This window comes from Canis lupus, chromosome 8, assembly GCF_003254725.2.
Source record: "Canis lupus dingo isolate Sandy chromosome 8, ASM325472v2, whole genome shotgun sequence".
In the NCBI taxonomy this organism is placed as follows: domain Eukaryota; kingdom Metazoa; phylum Chordata; class Mammalia; order Carnivora; family Canidae; genus Canis; species Canis lupus.
This window is the reverse complement of record NC_064250.1, coordinates 40843180-40861000: the sequence shown is the minus strand read 5'-3', so window position 1 is coordinate 40861000 and position 17821 is coordinate 40843180. Positions and strand designations below refer to the sequence as shown.

Here is a 17821-nt window from a genome sequence, read left to right as displayed (position 1 = left end):
GCCCCTCTGCCTGTGTCGCTGCCTCTCTCTCTGTGTCTATGAATAAATAAATAAAATCTTTAAAAATAAATAAATAAATAACTGTTTAAAAAAATACATAAATCAATAAGACAGAACAGACAACCCAGAAATAAATGCATATATATATGATCAATTAATTTACAACAGAAGGCCCAAGAATATACAATGGGGAAAGCTCAGTTTCTTTAATAAATGGTATTGAGAAAACTGGACAGCGACATTCATAAGAATGAAACTGGATCACTAACTTATATATACACAAAAACTTATATATACACAAAGATTAACTCAGAATGGATTGAAGACTTGAACATAAGACCTGAAATCATACAACTTTTTTTAGATTTGATACCAAAAGCACAGGCAACAAAAGCAAAAATAAACAAGTGGGACTATATCAAGTTGAAAAGCTTCTGCAGGGGATCCCTGGGTGGCTCAGGGGTTTGGCGCCTGCCTTTGGCCCAGGGCGCCATCCTGGAGTCCCGGGATCGAGTCCCGCGTCAGGCTCCCTGCATGGGGCCTGCTTCTCTCTCTGCCTTTCTCTCTCTCTTTCTCTCTCTCTCTTTCTCTCTCTCTCTCTCTCTATATATATATATATGTATATACATATATGAAAGGGAAACAGAACATGAAAGACTCCAAACTCTGGGAAACGAACTAGGGGTGGTGGAAGGGGAGGTGGGCGGGGGGTGGGGGTGACTGGGTGATGGGCACTGAGATGGGCACTTGACGGGATGAGCACTGGGTGTTATACTATATGTTGGCAAATTGAACACCATAAAAAAATAAATTTATAAAATTTAAAAATAATAATAAAATAAAATAAAAAAGAAAAGCTTCTGCATATAACTGAACAAAATGAAAAGGCAACTTATGAGATGGGAAAAAATATTTGCAAACCATATATCTGATAAGAGGTTAATATCCAAAATATGAAAAAAAAAACCATCATATACCTCAAAAGAAAAAAAATCCAATTAATATACAGGCAAGGGAACTGAAGAGACACTTTTCCAAAGACTTGCAAATGGCCAATAAGCACATGAAAATGTGCTCAACATCACAAAACATTAGGAAATACAAATCACAACCACAATGTGATATCATCTCATACTTGTTAGAATGTCTGCCGTCAAAAAGATAACAGATAACAAGTATTGGCAATGTTCTGGAGAAAAGGAAACCCATGTGCACTTTTGATAGGAATGTAAATTAGTGCAGCCACTATGGAAAGCAGTATGGAGGTCGCTCAAAAATATTAAAAATAGGACTACAATGTTGTCCAACAAACCTACTTCTGGGTATGTATGCAAAGGAAATAAAATCACTATGTTGAAGAAATACCTGCACCCTCAATTTAGTGCAAAACTATTTACAACAGCCAACACATAGAAACAACCTGCATATTTATCAGTGGATTAAAGGATAGTGAAAAGTTTGTATGTACACACACACACAAAAACAAATATATTGCCCTGATTGTTGACACAGGCTCTGATCAGCAGTCCTCCCAGTACTTATCTTCCTTCTCCTTGGACCTGCTGTCATCCTGAATCTCCTCCACCACTTCCCCAAACAATTCTGAATGTTCCCAGGAGTTGAGTGGCAGAAGGGGGCTCAGGAGGGGCTTCCTGGATCCTGTGCCCCAGAAGACAGGATGCTGAGACAGCCTTGCCCAGTGTCTCTTTCTGTCCTCAGGTACCAGTCAATGATTCCTCTTTCTCTCTCAAGTAAATTCAACAACCCATCAGGCAAGCCCATTACATCCAATGTCATAGATGGAGAAACTGAGGTTCACAAGAGAGCCTGGGGTCACTAGAAAGTTGAGCTAGGTCCGGGGCATATGATGGAATATTATACAGCTAGAAAAAAAGAACGATATTCTTGTCATTTGCAACAACATCCCTTGAGGGAATTATGGTAAGTGAAGTAAGTCAGACAGAAAAAGATAAATACTGTATGATCCCACCTAAGTGTGGAATTTTAAAAAACTGAACTCACAGAAACAAAACACCTATGAGTTGCCAGAGCTACATAGGGGCTGGGGAAATGGGGGAAATGAGTGAAGGTAGTTAAAAGGAAGAAACTTACACTAAGGGGTGCCTGGGTGGCTCAGTTGGTTAGGCATCTGCCTTTGGCTCAGGTTGTGATCCCAGTGTACTGGGACAGAGTCCCAAGTCAAGCTCCCTGCTCAGTAGGGAGCCCGCTTCTCCCTCTCCCTCTGCCCCTCACTCATGCTTGCTCTCTTTCTAGTGCTCTCTAAGTAAATAAAATCTTTAAAAAAGTAAGAAACTTAGGGCCACCTGGGTGGCTCAGTGGTTGAGCAACTGCCTTCGGCTCAGGGTGTGATCCTGGGGTCCTGAGACCGAGTCCCACATCAGGCTCCCTGCAGAGGGTCTGCTTCTCCCTCTGCCTCTCTCTGTGTCTCTCATTAAAAAAATAAATAAAATCTTTTAAATAAATAAGTAAATAAATAAAAGTAATAAGAAACTTATACCATAAGAGAAATAAACACTTAGGATATAATGTATAGCATGGTACTTATAGTTAACAATACTGTTCTGTATATTTAAATGCTGCTAAGAAAGAATAGATTTTGAATTCTTTTCACAAGAAAACTGTAACTATATGAGGTGATGGCTATTAACTAAACTTACTGTAGTAATCATTTGGCAATATATACCTATATCAAATCATTATACTGTACACCTTAAACTAATACATTTTTATATGTTGTTTGTATATCAATAAAACTGGGAAAAAATAAAAGTTAAGGGAGGTGTGATGATACTGTCTCATCAAATAAAGAATAAAGAGAAAGTAATTATAATATATGAACCAAATTAAAGTTCTGGATCTGAAAGGCATAAAACTGACATGAAATTTCACTAGAGGAATACAACATTAAATATCAACTGCCAAAAGAAAGAATTGATGAATGTGGAGATAGAGCAATGGACATTATGTAAACCAAAGAACAGAGAAGAAAAAATGAAGAAAAAAATGAACAGGGGCTCAGGGAAATATGGGACACAACTGAAAAGCACCAACGTGTGTAATGGGAATATCAGAAAGAGAAAAAATGAAAGGAGCAGAAAAATATTACAAGAAAAAAATGGTTAAAACTTTCAAAATTTGATGTAAAACATTAGTCTACACATCTAAAAACCTCAACCAAACTTACTTAAGATAAACATAAAAAAATCCACACTTGGACACATCACACTAATGTGAAATCTCTAATTGAAAGCAATTAGAGAAAACGGAGTCATCACATACAATGGAACTCCAGGAAGATAAACATTGGCTTCTCATCAGAAATAATGAAGGCTAGGACACAGTAAAGATGGATCATATATTCAGACTACAGAAAGAAAAAACAACCTGTCAACAAAACCTCGGCCCAGTGAAATAATTTTTTTTTAATGAAGGGAAAATAAAAACATTCACAAATAAGGAAAAATGCCAGAATTTATTTCCAGCTGAATCCCCTCAGAAGAAATACTAAAAATCTTTCAGAGCTGAAAGCAAATGACATCACATAGTAACCAAAATACACACACACACACACACACACACACAACATATGAACAGCAAAGGTTATTAAAGTAGACAATTATAAAACAACGTAACTGCATATTTTTCCTTTTTTTTAATTGACTTAAAAAACAATTGCATAAAAAAGTATACATAGAACTATACTGTTGCACATTAACATGTAGAAACAAAATATAATTGACAAAACAGCACAAAAGGCTTGGGAAGGAGAAAGCTGTACTGAGGTAGAAAATGACACTAGATGGTAAATAAGAATATTAATATAATAAGTACTATAATACCCCACACATACTTTCTTCTCTTATTTTCTTGAAAAGACATAAAATTATATAACCTAATAAAATAACAATATATGTTTGAACCACAGGTCCACTTGTAAGCACTTGTATACTATAGTACTGTAAATGTATTTTCTCTTATTAAAAAAAAGATTTTATTTATTTATTCATAAGAGTCACAGAGAGAGAGAGGCAGAGACACAGGCAGAGGGAGAGACAGGCTCCATGCAGGGAGCCTGATGCAGGACACGATTCCAGGACTTCAGGATCATGCCCTAGGCCAAAGGCAGGTGCTAAACCGCTGAGCCACCCAGGAATCCCCATATTTTCTCTTCTTTACAACTTTCTTAACATTTATTTCCTTTTCCCTAGCTTACTTTATTGTAAGAATATGATATGTAATACATATAGCATACAAAATACATATTTAGACTATCAGTAAGGCTTCTGGTCAACAGTAGGCTATTAGTAAAGTTTTGGGGGAGTCTAAGTAAAGTTTTGACTGCACAGGGTTTTGGTACCACTAACCCTCATGTTGTTCAAAGGACACCTATATTGTTGGTATGGTAAAACAAATATAGAGGAAATATGTGTAATAAATGTAGAAGGGATGAAATAGAACTACATGGGAATATTTTCCTATCTCATTGAAACTGTTATCATAAATATGAAGTGGAATCTAATAAGCTATTTTATGTAAACTCTAGATAACCACTAAGAAAATATTTTTTTAAATAGTTAAAATTGTTAAAGGAATTAAAATGTTATACTATTGGAAAACTGAATGTCCACATGCAAAATAATGAGCTGGGTCCTTACCTTACATCTTACACAAATATTAGTAAGAAATGGATCAAAGGCCTAAATGGTAAGACCTAAAACTATAAAATTCTTATAAGGATACATAAGGCAAAAGCTTCATGACATTGGATTTGTCAATGATTGCCCCAACGATATAGGCAACAAAAGAAAAAAAGGACAAATCGGACTTCATTAAAATTTTTTAGAAATCTGCATCAAAAGATGATGTCAATGGAGCTTAAAGGCAACCCACAGAATGGAAGAAAATACTTGCAAAATCATATATCTAATAAGGGATTAATATCCAGAATATAGAGAAAACACTTAAAAACTCAACAACAAAGAAACAAACAACCCAATTTAAAAATGGGCAAAGAACTTGAACAGACCTTTCTCCAAAGAAGATATACAAATGACCAAGAAGCACGAGAAAAGGTGTTCAACATTATGAATCATTAGGGTAATGCAAATCACATCTCACATCCATTAAGATGGCAACAATTTTAAAAAAGGAAAACAAGCGTGGAGAGAATGTGGAGAAATTGGAACCCTCATACACTATTTGTGTAAATTTTAAATGATACAGCCATTCTGGCAAACGGTATAGCAATTCCTCAAAAAATTAGAAGCAGAAGTACCAAATCATCTATTTTCAATTCTGGTTATATAGCCAAAAGAATTAAAAGCAGAATCTTGAAGAGATATTTGCACACCAAAGTTCATAGTGATGACGGAGCAGAGATTAGCTGAGGACAAAGCACAAGATGACCCTACAAATGACCCTACCCCCTCCCTCCAATGTCAATGTGTGACATTGCTCAGGCACCTGGCTGCCCTAAAGCTAAGGGGAAGGAAAAATAAATAGTTAACTTATAGAGATTAGAGTCCTATATATATGATTCTCCCTCAGTTTACAAAAAAGTCTTAGTGATTTACAAGAAAGAAAAAGTATTCTTATCAATAACTTAGCTTCCAGAAGGAAATGTAGATAAAATTAAATGTCCTTAGAACCTGCAGCCATTGACAGATACTTGAAGCAGGCAAAGTATGTAATGTTCCTACAGGAAACTCCCAAATATCTTAATGTTAATGCTTTACTAGAGGGAAAAACAACCTTAACTTGACAATGGCAAGGCCTCCAATTATCTTGTAGGTCCACTTTATCATACAAAAAATTCTTTTGAAAAACTCCTACCTTCCCCAGCTCCCAAGTATATAATCAGCCACCCCTCACAACCCTGGGGCAGCAGTTCTTTCTGCCCACAGGTCCTGTTCCACTGCTCTAATAAAACCACCGTTTTCTTGAGACTCCAGACCTCACCCCACCAAACTTCACCTATATTCCAAAACTACATCAATAGTAGCATTATTCATAATAATTAAAATGTGGAAGTACCTCAAGTGTCCATTAACAGGTGAATCAATAAATATGGATATGCATTCAAAGGAATATAATTCAAGCTAAAAAGAAAGAAAATTTTGGCATGAATGAACTCTGAAGACATTATGCTAAGTGAAACAGGCCAGTCACAAAAGAACAAATACTGTATGATTCTACTTATATGAGGTTTCTGCAGTAGTCAAATTCATTAAGACAGAAAGTAGAATACTGGCTCCCAACAGCAATTCCCAAGAATTGGAGGGAGGCACAGCATGGGAGTTAGTGTTAATAAGTACAGTTTCATTTGGAAAAGATGAAAATATTCTGCAAACAGACGATATATTAACTATACAGCAACATGAATGTGCTTAATTAGTATTTTTGAATTATATACCTACAAATTATTAAGATGGAAAATTTTATGAGTATTTTGCCACTTTAAAAAAATTAGAGAATAAAGGGGAATCAACTACCTCAGAAAATATTTTGGTATTTCCTTAAGATGTTTAACATGAAGTTACCATATGAACTAGCAATTTCATTCCTTGCTAAATATCAAAGAAAACATAATTCCATACAAAACTTTTCATGAATGTTTATAACAGTATTATTTATAACAACAAAAAGTGGGAAAAATCCCAAAGCATATTAACTGATAAATGGATAAATAAAATATGATATATTCATCAAAGGAATATTCTCAGCAATAAAAATAATGAAGTACTGATACATGTTTTAAGATGAGTGAACTTTAAAAATACTATGCTTGGTGAAAGAAATCAGTCACAAAAGGACATATTTGTTCATTCATGCAAAATATCCAAAAGAGACAACTATACAGAGACAATGAGTAGATTAATGTTTGTCTAGGAAAAGGAGGGAGTGTTTTTTGAGGAGATGAAAATATTCTAAAAATTTGATAGTGATAGTGATTGTACAACTCTGAGAATACACTAAAAACCACTTAAGTTATCATTTAAATGGGTGAATTTTATGGTATGTGGTTCGCATCTTTAGTAAAGGAAAAGCTGTTTACAATAGAAAAAGGTCCCAGGGAAGGGAAGTCACGTATCTAATTAGGCTCCCTACCTACCCTGCCCCCCCCAAAAAAAGTGAAAGTATATTCACAAAGAATTAGAGGAATTAAAACAAACATGATTTCACCCAGTCTCAATGTCCTCAGTGACAGCCTGGTCAAATCTAAAACACTGTGTCCAGTTCTTGCCATCACACCCAAACTACAGCTTATTCTGGGTGGCTTTCTCAAATACAATTATCTTGACTAAGTCACTGATCTAAATAAACCAATGAAATAACTAAATTAAAAAGTTATAAATAATATATATAAATAAATTATCTAATTTTAGACTTTTGAAAATATAATATGCCAGGATGCACAACTGAGTTTTGGGCTACATCTTTTTAGCAATATCTGATACTTTCCCAAGCTTTTACAGTTATCCTGGCAGCAAAAAGAGAAAGTGGAATTCCATTAAGCTGTTCTTAGTTATTTATAGAAAAAGAGGAGAAAAAATAGAACTTTATGAGGAGAAAATAAAACTAGCACCTTCTTAGCTTACTTTTTAAATTAATGTCTTTTAAGAAATATGTTAATGTAGGACTGGATTACTCAAAATATTTTTTCCTCTACCAAAATTATGCTGTGAAAGTTTTTGTCAAACTAAACTGTTCAGAAATACATTCAATTTGAAAACAATTCCAGGGATCTTCCTTACTTTCATCAGAAAAAAAAAAAACATGGAATTGTTTCTTGGCTATATCTGCTCTCAGTATTCTGAGCATCAAGTGCTGAAAACCAAAACCATGGGGATTAGTGAGGTCATCACTTCCTTTTGCTCCTGGAGTTAGGTCTCATTATCTCATATGCACTGACAAAGATGCTGAGGCTTAGAGGGAACCAGTGTTGATCAAAATTTAAATATAGGGATCCCTGGGTGGCGCAGTGGTTTAGTGCCTGCCTTTGGCCTGGGGAGCGATCCTGGAGACCCCACGTCAGGCTCCCGGTGCATGGAGCCTGCTTCTCCCTCTGCCTGTGTCTCTGCCTCTCTGCCTCTCTCTCTCTCTCTCTCTCTGTGACTATCATAAATAAATATTTTAAAAAAACTCAAAATTTAAATATAGCCATCAGGTCACTAGAGAGTAAATTTTTGTACTGAATATTAACAAAGGCCTGAATGTCAGAATCAGAACTGCCTGAAGAGTGGGAAAAATGCAGGTGTTGCCAATGTAAATTTCCTATACACTGAATCTATTACTCTTAATCCATTGCTCAGTCCTTCATTCAGTCACTAAATCACTCACATATTATTTCCTTCATTCGTCTACTTAAAGAAGATTTCTGGTGGGCCTACTCTTTATTAAAACTCTATGGTGGAAAAAAAAAAAAAACTCTATGGTGGATAGTATTGATATAACATTAAATAGGAACAGAGTGTCTGCCCTTGAAAGGTTATAGTCCTTTGAAAAATATAGACAACACACAGACAATGGTAATATAGTGTAAAAGCTACAATATCAGTGTTTGGATAACACATAGGAGGAACACACAGGAGGAGCACATAGGAGATCATAAAGAGTAACATGAAGAATAAAACACCAGCTCAATCAACCTTCCCTCTCTAAATGCATTTCCTACACTAAATTCATTTCTATAAATTAAATAAAACTTAACTTTCATTTAATTTCTCTCAGAGGGCAAAACAATATTAGAGTAATTACAATTTACTATGCTGTTTAGGTAGTAACAGAAAGAAATAGCAGCAAGGGCTGGTCTCCTTGAAATTGCTGCCCAAAAGTCTAGTATTAGGGAGATTTTCCCAGTGTAGGGGTAATTTCATTCTCTGTAATTTCTCAAAGAATAGTATTTTATAATTTTTTTTAACTCTCAAAATGTCTCTAAAAGAAACAACTAGTATCTCCTACCTTTCCTTTTGCCATTTTCTTCCTCATTTGGGCTGATTCACAAGCAGGTGTTTCTTAGGAAGCTTATTAGGAAAGCATACTTATGCAGACTTTTTAATAGCAAACTTGTTTACCTGCTTACTTGATTGTCTTGCCATTCCACAGCCAGAAATCTTCCATTGAGAAACCCACAGAAGAGTTCATACATATAGTGGATTCAAAAGCCATTATTCCATTGAGACCATTTCTTTATAAGTGTTAAATCTCATTCTCAGTCTCATTTTTTAGTCTCTATAGTCTCACTCTTCAGATACTAACATAAACCAAAACCAAGTGAAACAAAAATCCTGTTCCTTCTCCTCCAAACAAAAATTGAGAAGAAAAAGAGACAGACAGATATTAGATAAAACGTTACTGTGGCAGAACAATTTAATGATCAAAAATCATACACCCACAGACCATACAGAAAAAAATATTTCCAGATATTTTAATGTCAGTGCCAAGATGTAGTCATCCTATTTTTGACAAATTTAGGACATAAATTAAAATCAAATGTCAAGACAAGGCATTGTGCTATATAACCTTAAAATTACACAATGCTATATGTCATCTAAATCTCAATAAAACAGAGAAAAAATAAAATTAAAAAAGTGATAACAAAATTAAAGTCAAGACTAAGACTGGAAGTGTAAAGAGCACATGTTTAGTTGTCAGGTGGCCCATCACTTATACAGTTTTATGAGCTGAGATAAATCACAACTCAGATGAGCTTTAATTTTCACATGTCTACACTGACAGAAGTATGACTCCATGTAGGAAAGAAAATTCTAAAAGCAGTGTAGCAAACAGACCCTAAGGTGATCTCCAATGGTCCTATCTCCTGGTGTTCACACTTTTTTTGTAATCCCTTCCCCTTGAGTGTGAGTGGAACCTGTGACTTGCTTCTAACCAAAAGAATATAGCAAAGGTGAAAGTATATCACTCCCAAGATTAGACAACATTATATGGCAAAGATGATGGGAACTATGGATGGAAAATAGCCAATATCCAGCAAAAAGCAGAGCATTCAATCATACACACAAGGATATGAATTCTGCCAACAACCTGAATTAGTTTGGAGCAATTCTGCCTCAGTCAAGCTTCCAAATGAAAATGCAACCCAATCAACACCTAGATTGCAATCCCGGGAAACACTGAGAAGAGGATCCAGTTAAACTATGCTCAAAATCCCAACTCATGGTAATTTGAGATAATAAATGTGTATTTTCTTTAAGTAAGTAAGTAAGTAGGTTTGTGGTAATTCTGTTACACCGTAATATAAAACTAATACAAGTAGAAAATGACATTATCCAGTTAAACTATGCTCAAAATCCCAACTCATGGTAATTTGAGATAATAAATGTATATTTTCTTTAAGTAAGTAAGTAAGTAAGTTTGTGGTAATTCTGTTACACCGTAATATAAAACTAATACAAGTAGAAAATGACATTATCCATTTGTTCACTCTGACCATTAATATCAGATATGTGATATGCTCTGGATAAATTAAATACATGGTTATCTAAACTTTGTTTTAATCATCAGTTTTAAGCTTCTAGACTCTCAATCATTTCAGCCAAACTGCATTTCTAAAAAGCATTAACACACTCATGGAGTTTCCATTCTTTCTCATAATCAAACTTTCCCCTTTCTCTCTCTCTCTCTGCCCCCCTTCTTCCAACATTCCTTGCTCCCCGCCTCAGTCCTTTAGTCCCTTCCTGCCTCCTTACCTCCCTTCCTTCTTTCTTTTTTTTTTTTTTTTTTAAAGATTTTATTGACTCATTTGACAGAGAACGAAAGATAGTGAGCACAGGAGGCAGAGCAGCCGGCAGAGGGAGAGGGAGAAGCAGACTTCCCACTGTGCAGAGAGCCAGGCTGGGATCATGACCTGTGCCAAAGCCAAAGGAAGACATTTAACTGACTGAGCTACCCAGGCAGCCCCCTACCTTTTTTCTTTTTAAACAAAAGCTTCATTTCAAAAATCACCTATCCTTGAAATACTTCATCAGTGTTACCATTAAACTTTTATATGCCCCCATAATGATTATAATGATATTCCACAGTTAAGGTATTATAATAGAATGCTAAATGAGAATGTTTGACTCTTTCCATTTGATTTATAGTGGTGAAATTCTTCTTTTTAAGAAAGAAGTATGGAAAAACAGAAACAACCTGTTACTATTCCACCTGCTGTCTAGCTAGTTGTAACTAAAGTAACAAATTCATCTGAGTCATTTCACATTTAGGCATGTATATTATTACATAAACAGTTAATAATATCAGCAATTAGGCAATAACTATTATCAATTAAGTGAACTATGCACTTTAAAATTAATACAGATATACTACCCAAGATCTTTTTTTTTTTTTTTTTTTTTTTTTACTACCAAGATCTAATAGAGCTATTTTGTGAAGGCAAGCAAAATGATCTATTTTAAAGAATTAACATTTTTTGACAATGTATATATTCTTCTTTAAATTAACAACTAAAGGGCAGCCCGGGTGGCTTAGCAGTTTAGCACCCGTCTTTGGCCCAGGGTGTGATCCTGAAGACCCAGGATGGAGTCCTGCTTAGGCTCCTTGCATGGGGCCTGCTTCTCCCTCTGTCTGTGACTCTGCCTCTCTCTCTCTCTGTCTCTCATGAATAAGTAAATAAAATCTTTTAAAAAAATTAACAATTAAAAATCAATACAGTAGACCTTAGTTTAACCACTCTTTTTCTGAGGCTACCTTCTCTCTCATTTAAATAGAGTATCCTACCATTCTGGCCACAGGTATCTCCAAAGAGTGGTCAACCAAAATAAACTGCCACAGTGACTGGCTAATGTCATATGACCAAATTAACCAGATTAACAAAATTAGAACTCTTCCATGGGATTTTACATTTCAGAACTAGAAGTGAAGAGAGATCATGAAGCTGGAAAAAAGGAAATTAAAGTAAGTTAGCATCTATCTTCCTGGTTTCATGGAGAAAGTCTAACTGCCATAAGTGAGATTAAAGACAAGAAAAACCAAAAGAGATAATGGCAAAGGGTGAGAAACAAACTCAGTTGCATAAACTCCCTAAATCTATTCTTTGAGGCTTTTAAGCCTTCCTGATTCTATGAGAAGTATACCAGTGAAATCCAATTTTACTTTTATTTTATTATTTTTTTTCAATTTTGCTTTTTAAGCTAGTTTGACTTAGGTTTGTGTACAGTGGGAAAAAAAAGAATCCACTAAATAAAATGGTACATTTATTTCATTTAAAAATTCTAATACTGGGGGCACCAGAGTGGCTCAGTTTGTTCAGTATCTGACCCTTGATTCTGGCTCAAGTCATGATCTCAGGGTTGTAAGACAGAGAACCATATTGGGCTCCATGCTCAGTGCAGAGTCTGCTTGAGATTTTCCCCCTCTCCTTCTGCCCCTCCTTCTGCAGACTCTCTCACTCTCTAAAAATAAGTGAATAAATAAATATATGAAATCTTAAAAGAAAATTCGAATACTGTACCGGTCATCTATATGCATCAGGTGACCAACTCAGATATTGTCCATCTTCAATCACATGGCCTTTGACTACAAGAATAATGTCTATTAAACCTAATTCTGAAGAACTTAATACAAACACCTAGTATTGCTTTTTGATTAATAAATTCTAAACTGAATTAACCCACAGAAAATTAAACATGCATCTCAGAAAGCTATGGAATGACAGAAATGAGGATAAGTCTTCTAAAAGCAATAAAATCCAGTCTTTGGATTTACAGTTCTGACATAGAACATAGTACTATAATATTATACTATAAGCCTAGATTAAGCTATATTGTCCCAATATATAATTTACAGACTAATAAACATATAATCCAAAAAATAACCTGATTAAAAATGATAATAACTTATACTGAAAGACAATATTACAAAGAAATTTTTGGTAGCTGTCTTAGATAGAGCAAAACTAGTGGAAGTAGAGCAAAATGAATGATCAATAATGTTTAAATAGCTGCCATTAAAAATGCATTTTCACATCAAATGAATTTATTTTCAGAGAAACAAAAGATAACAAGATAAAAATCCTTGTATTTTGTTTAATAACATTAAGGGTCTCAAAGATACTCTAAAACTGAAATTTAATAAATAGACCATAAAAAACATTAACTAAATTCATTTACCTGAACATGCAGTATGAGAATGTACAGCTCCATGGAAAATAACCACTTCAAAATCCACTGTTTATCCTCTGCTGACTGGCATTTTTAAGAAATTCAATTCACCATAGCAACCTGTCTTAACACCAGCAGATAAGTACAGGCTATATTTAGATATGATTGCTTTCCAGACGGCAATCCTGCCTTCCCTTCACATTTAATGCCATGATCCAAAGAACCAAAATAGCACTCAATCAGATTGTAGTGGAAAGTCAAGTATATTCAAGGGGATATGGCTATGTTTTGGAACCATGAAAAGAAGTTTCCACCAAAAGTGGTAAGATTTGTAAAGAAGTGCATTCAGGTAAATGAAATTTTCATCTCTAAGGAATTTACAATCAGATACAACTATTTTCAGTTTTATCTATGAAATGCTCTTATTAAGCACCAATCATCTGTAATATCAAAATACATTTCAACTAGCACATTGCTCTTTTTTAAATTACTATGCTGCATTTCCAATGTAGCATTATCTAACTAGAAAAGTAATTCTTTACAGATAAGGTATAACAAGAACTGTAGTAATACAGGCAAGTAATACAAGGGAAACAAATTGATTAAAATCCTATTATTACAAAATTACTATGAACATATTTACAATTCATAATCTTCATAATGATAATGAAAGGAAATTAGAAACAGTTTTATACAGTTTACTGCACAATATACCAAAGTTCACAATAATCAGACATTTTTCATATTCTCTAGATGAGTTGTATTGACTTCACTAAAAAGACAAAATAAATGTAAAGAACTGAATGAAGTTCACTGAAAAATACCAAGAACAAATCACCTTACCATTAGAATGGTACTATCAACAACAATAACAAAAACCACAAATAGAAAATAATGAGTATTGGTAAGAAAGTAGAGAAGATGGAACCCTTGTGCACTGTTAGTGGGAATATAAAATGGTGCAGTCACTATGGAAAAAACAATATGGCAGTTCTTCAAAATAAAAAACAGAATTATCATATGATACAGCAATTCTGCTCCTGGGTATACAACAAAAAGAATTGAAAGCAGGGTCTCAAAGAGATATTTGCACAACCATGTTTATAGCAGTATTATTCATAATAGACAAAAGTTGGAAGCAATTCCGTGTCCACTGACGGATGAAGAGATAAAATGTGGTGTACACATATCCAGTGGAATATTATTCAGCTTCAAAAAGCAAATTCTTACAGACACTACAAATGGGAGAATTCCCTTCGGACTATTATGCTAAGTGAAACAAACTAGTCACAAAAGACAAATACTGTAAAATTCTACTTATGTGAGATTTCTACATTAGTCGAAATCATAGAAACAGAAAGTACACAGTAGTTGCCAAAGGCTGGAGAAGGGATGGGGAGTTACTGTTTAATGGGTATAGAGTTGCAGTTCTGTAAGATGAAAAATTTTAAGGAACTGATTGTATAACAGTGTGTATATACTTAACATTACTGAACTATACACTTAAAATCGGTTGAGATGGTAAATTTTATGCTATTTTTATTTTATGACAATTAAAAGAAATACCAAGAACACTGACAAGAAAACATATTTCTTGATCCATAATATAATTTACCCAGGATTCAGAATTAAGGTCTATTTCACTGAATCATCCTTTTTTATAAATCACAAGATTATAAATTGTTAATATCTTTTCAAAACCTTGATGTCACTGAAATAATTTGAAAATATACTCTGAATAGCATAAAGGAGAAAAAAAGACTGACATTGTCATGTTGTCCAAAATTTTCAAAGAATATAAACTTTCCTTATTTGATGATAAGGAAAATTACTAGTATCCTGCATTATAAATTATATTTATAGTGTCAAGAGATGTCCAATTCTAGTATGAATGAAACAATTCTTCCTATAACTTGATTTATGTAGCACATATCTATGATGATCCTAAATTTTTAAGCGCTTTTGCAAATTAAACAAGACACATCTGCCGATACCACAATGATAAGCATCAACACAATGAACAAACAGGTGTTCGATTCTGTTAGCTTTTTCACTCTTAAGTTATTTTTCTTCTTTTGATTCTTAAACAGCTTTAATAATGTCTATAAATGTTTCTGAGTTCAATAATTGTGTTAAATAGTTTATATGTAATAGGAAATCTAAAGAATAAATATGGTAATATGTTTTATCTTTCATCTTCAGCAAACAGTCAATAGGGATTTAAAAGTATTTTTGAGAATTACCTCCATAAAGAATTACTTCTATAAAGAACACAACTAAATATAACTTAAAGAATTTTATATACAGTATTTAATTTGCATATAATAAGTCATCTCTCTAGCAGAGATAACAAGAAGCATAAATGATTTTTTATAACTTAAATAGTATGCATCTCTTAAAGAGAACAAAAATTAATTATATCATACTAAGAAAAACTACCTGTATGTATGAAAAGTATATATCACATTGGATATGTTTCTAATATAGTGAAACATAAAGTTAAAATTGACAATGCTTTTCAATGTGCCATTGAGAGACCACAAGTAAAACAAAAGGTCTTACAACACAACAGAACAGATTATACACACAGTAGAGGAAATCAATCTTAAAATACTTATAATCATAAATATAAGATGAGCTATTAGAACAGATAAAATTGTTCACTTTAAAATGCAACATACATGCAAATTACTAATTCAAACAAAACCAGCAAGAAATGAACGTCAAGGTCCTCTACTTGGTCTTAACACTTAACACTTGCAGAACTGTGATAGAAAAAATTATTCTCAGAATAATTACCAAAGAAGAGAGCTTCTCAAGTATCCCTTTTACTTCAATTTTCCCACAAGTCACATTCTGCTCTCATTATTAAAACAGATCAAAATTAGTAGTAAGGCCAGAAAGTCTTTCTTAGGGATTCACAACTTTCTTATCTTTTTCTCTCATGGCATCCCTTCATCATGTTCTTGTAACATAGGTCATGCAGTTCCATCAAGCCCAATAATTAGTTTTACTACACAATGGAAGTAAAGTCTTGGGGAGTACGGTATACACAGTCTAGATAAATGACAAAGGGCCCATCATATTATTCTTAGCTTGACACAGATTTAAAAGAATTAATTAGTCCCTTTTTGTTCTTCCTGTTCATTCTCCTGAGGCAATAATCCCTTAAAACTTCATTCATTCATTTATAGATACATGCATACACACACACATGCACATACTACAATTGATTTAGTTTTATTTTATTATTTTGCCCACAGAAATTCCATACATCCTGATTTATCCAACTATGACATACTATCTATTGCTCCCAGTTGTCAATATTGAACAGATAGCCTGGCTTCTCTTCAGCTTATTTTTTTCTTTTCTCTTTACTGTCTCCCTTTTGAACAGCCTTAGTGATTGTAATATTTAATTTTCTTTACACATCAACTCCTTTTAGCATCAGCAGCTCAGGAGTCCGGAGTATTCATCAAATGCCAGTGATTTTTTTTTAAGTAGGATATTTTTTACTGAAAAACATTATTTCTGACATATTTTCAACTCATTGTTCCAATATAAAAAATTCAACTCCATATAGAACCATGTAGTATACATGAATCAATGAACAAATAGTAAAGATTTTTTGTTAGGAGTTTGGGACAGAAGAGAGACAAATGGCTTCAGGAAAAAAAAAAAATCCATACCCATGAGGTATATACTAAGTGAATATCGCTATAGAATAATAAGTTAGAATAAACTATTTTTCACAATAACAACTGAAAAAATACATTATTTTTCCACACTAGGCATTTCCTTCCTTAAAGAATTTTGTTAAGGAAGAAATATATCACTAAAATATGAATTAGAGTCATTAATAGTACATTTTGTACAATTCTTAATTAAGAAAAGCTCTTTCCAAGTAGCAAAGCAAAAATGAATTCTCACTAAATTCTTACAGTCAAGACCAATGCCAAGAGAATAATGCTAAATTAAGATATCTGCTATTTTAAAACAGAGACTCAGAATTATTTTGTCTAACCAATGCAGTAGTGATCTCACAAAAATTTCTCTTAGAATACTAAGATTAAATTTAAAATTAAATGCTAGGTTGCAAGATGAGTATTATTCTACATTCTGGGAAGACATACCAAATTCTCTGAAAACACTATAACTGATTGTTATAATCAATATTCAAGTATACTTCTCCATAGCTTTTATATCATTAAAATCTATACGAGCACATTTTTTCCACCAAGGCCACATTACACACATAAATAATACTATTGTGACCAAAAATATACCTTACAAATAATACAATAATGGAATAACTTTTGTTATCATCCAAATAGATGAGATCTTTCAAAAACAATTATAAAGCTTCCTCTCATATCTATAAGGAAAATAGAATTCTTCATGCAAATAAATGTTATTTAACTATAATTTACTGGGAATATTTATAACAACAAAGAATAGTTATATTCTTAATTAAATATTTATAGGACTGAAAGGACAACTTTAATTTTCAGTGAGATAAAGATCATGGAGAAGGAATATTGACGTTCCTTTTGAGTGAGGAAAAGAGAACTAGATTAACAAAAAAACTGAGAGTTGAGTTTTGAAGTTCATTTCTAAATTCAAATTCTAAATTCATTATAAACTTTTAAGATTTGGTCATTTTCAAGATTCTGTATCTT

At 33.5% G+C, this 17821-nt stretch overlaps 1 protein-coding gene across 14 annotated transcripts in view; it reads right to left on the bottom strand.

The window, feature by feature from the left end:
• Positions 1-17821, bottom strand: part of GPHN (gephyrin) — a 634768-nt gene that overhangs the window by 448635 nt on the left and 168312 nt on the right. The window lies entirely within an intron of this gene.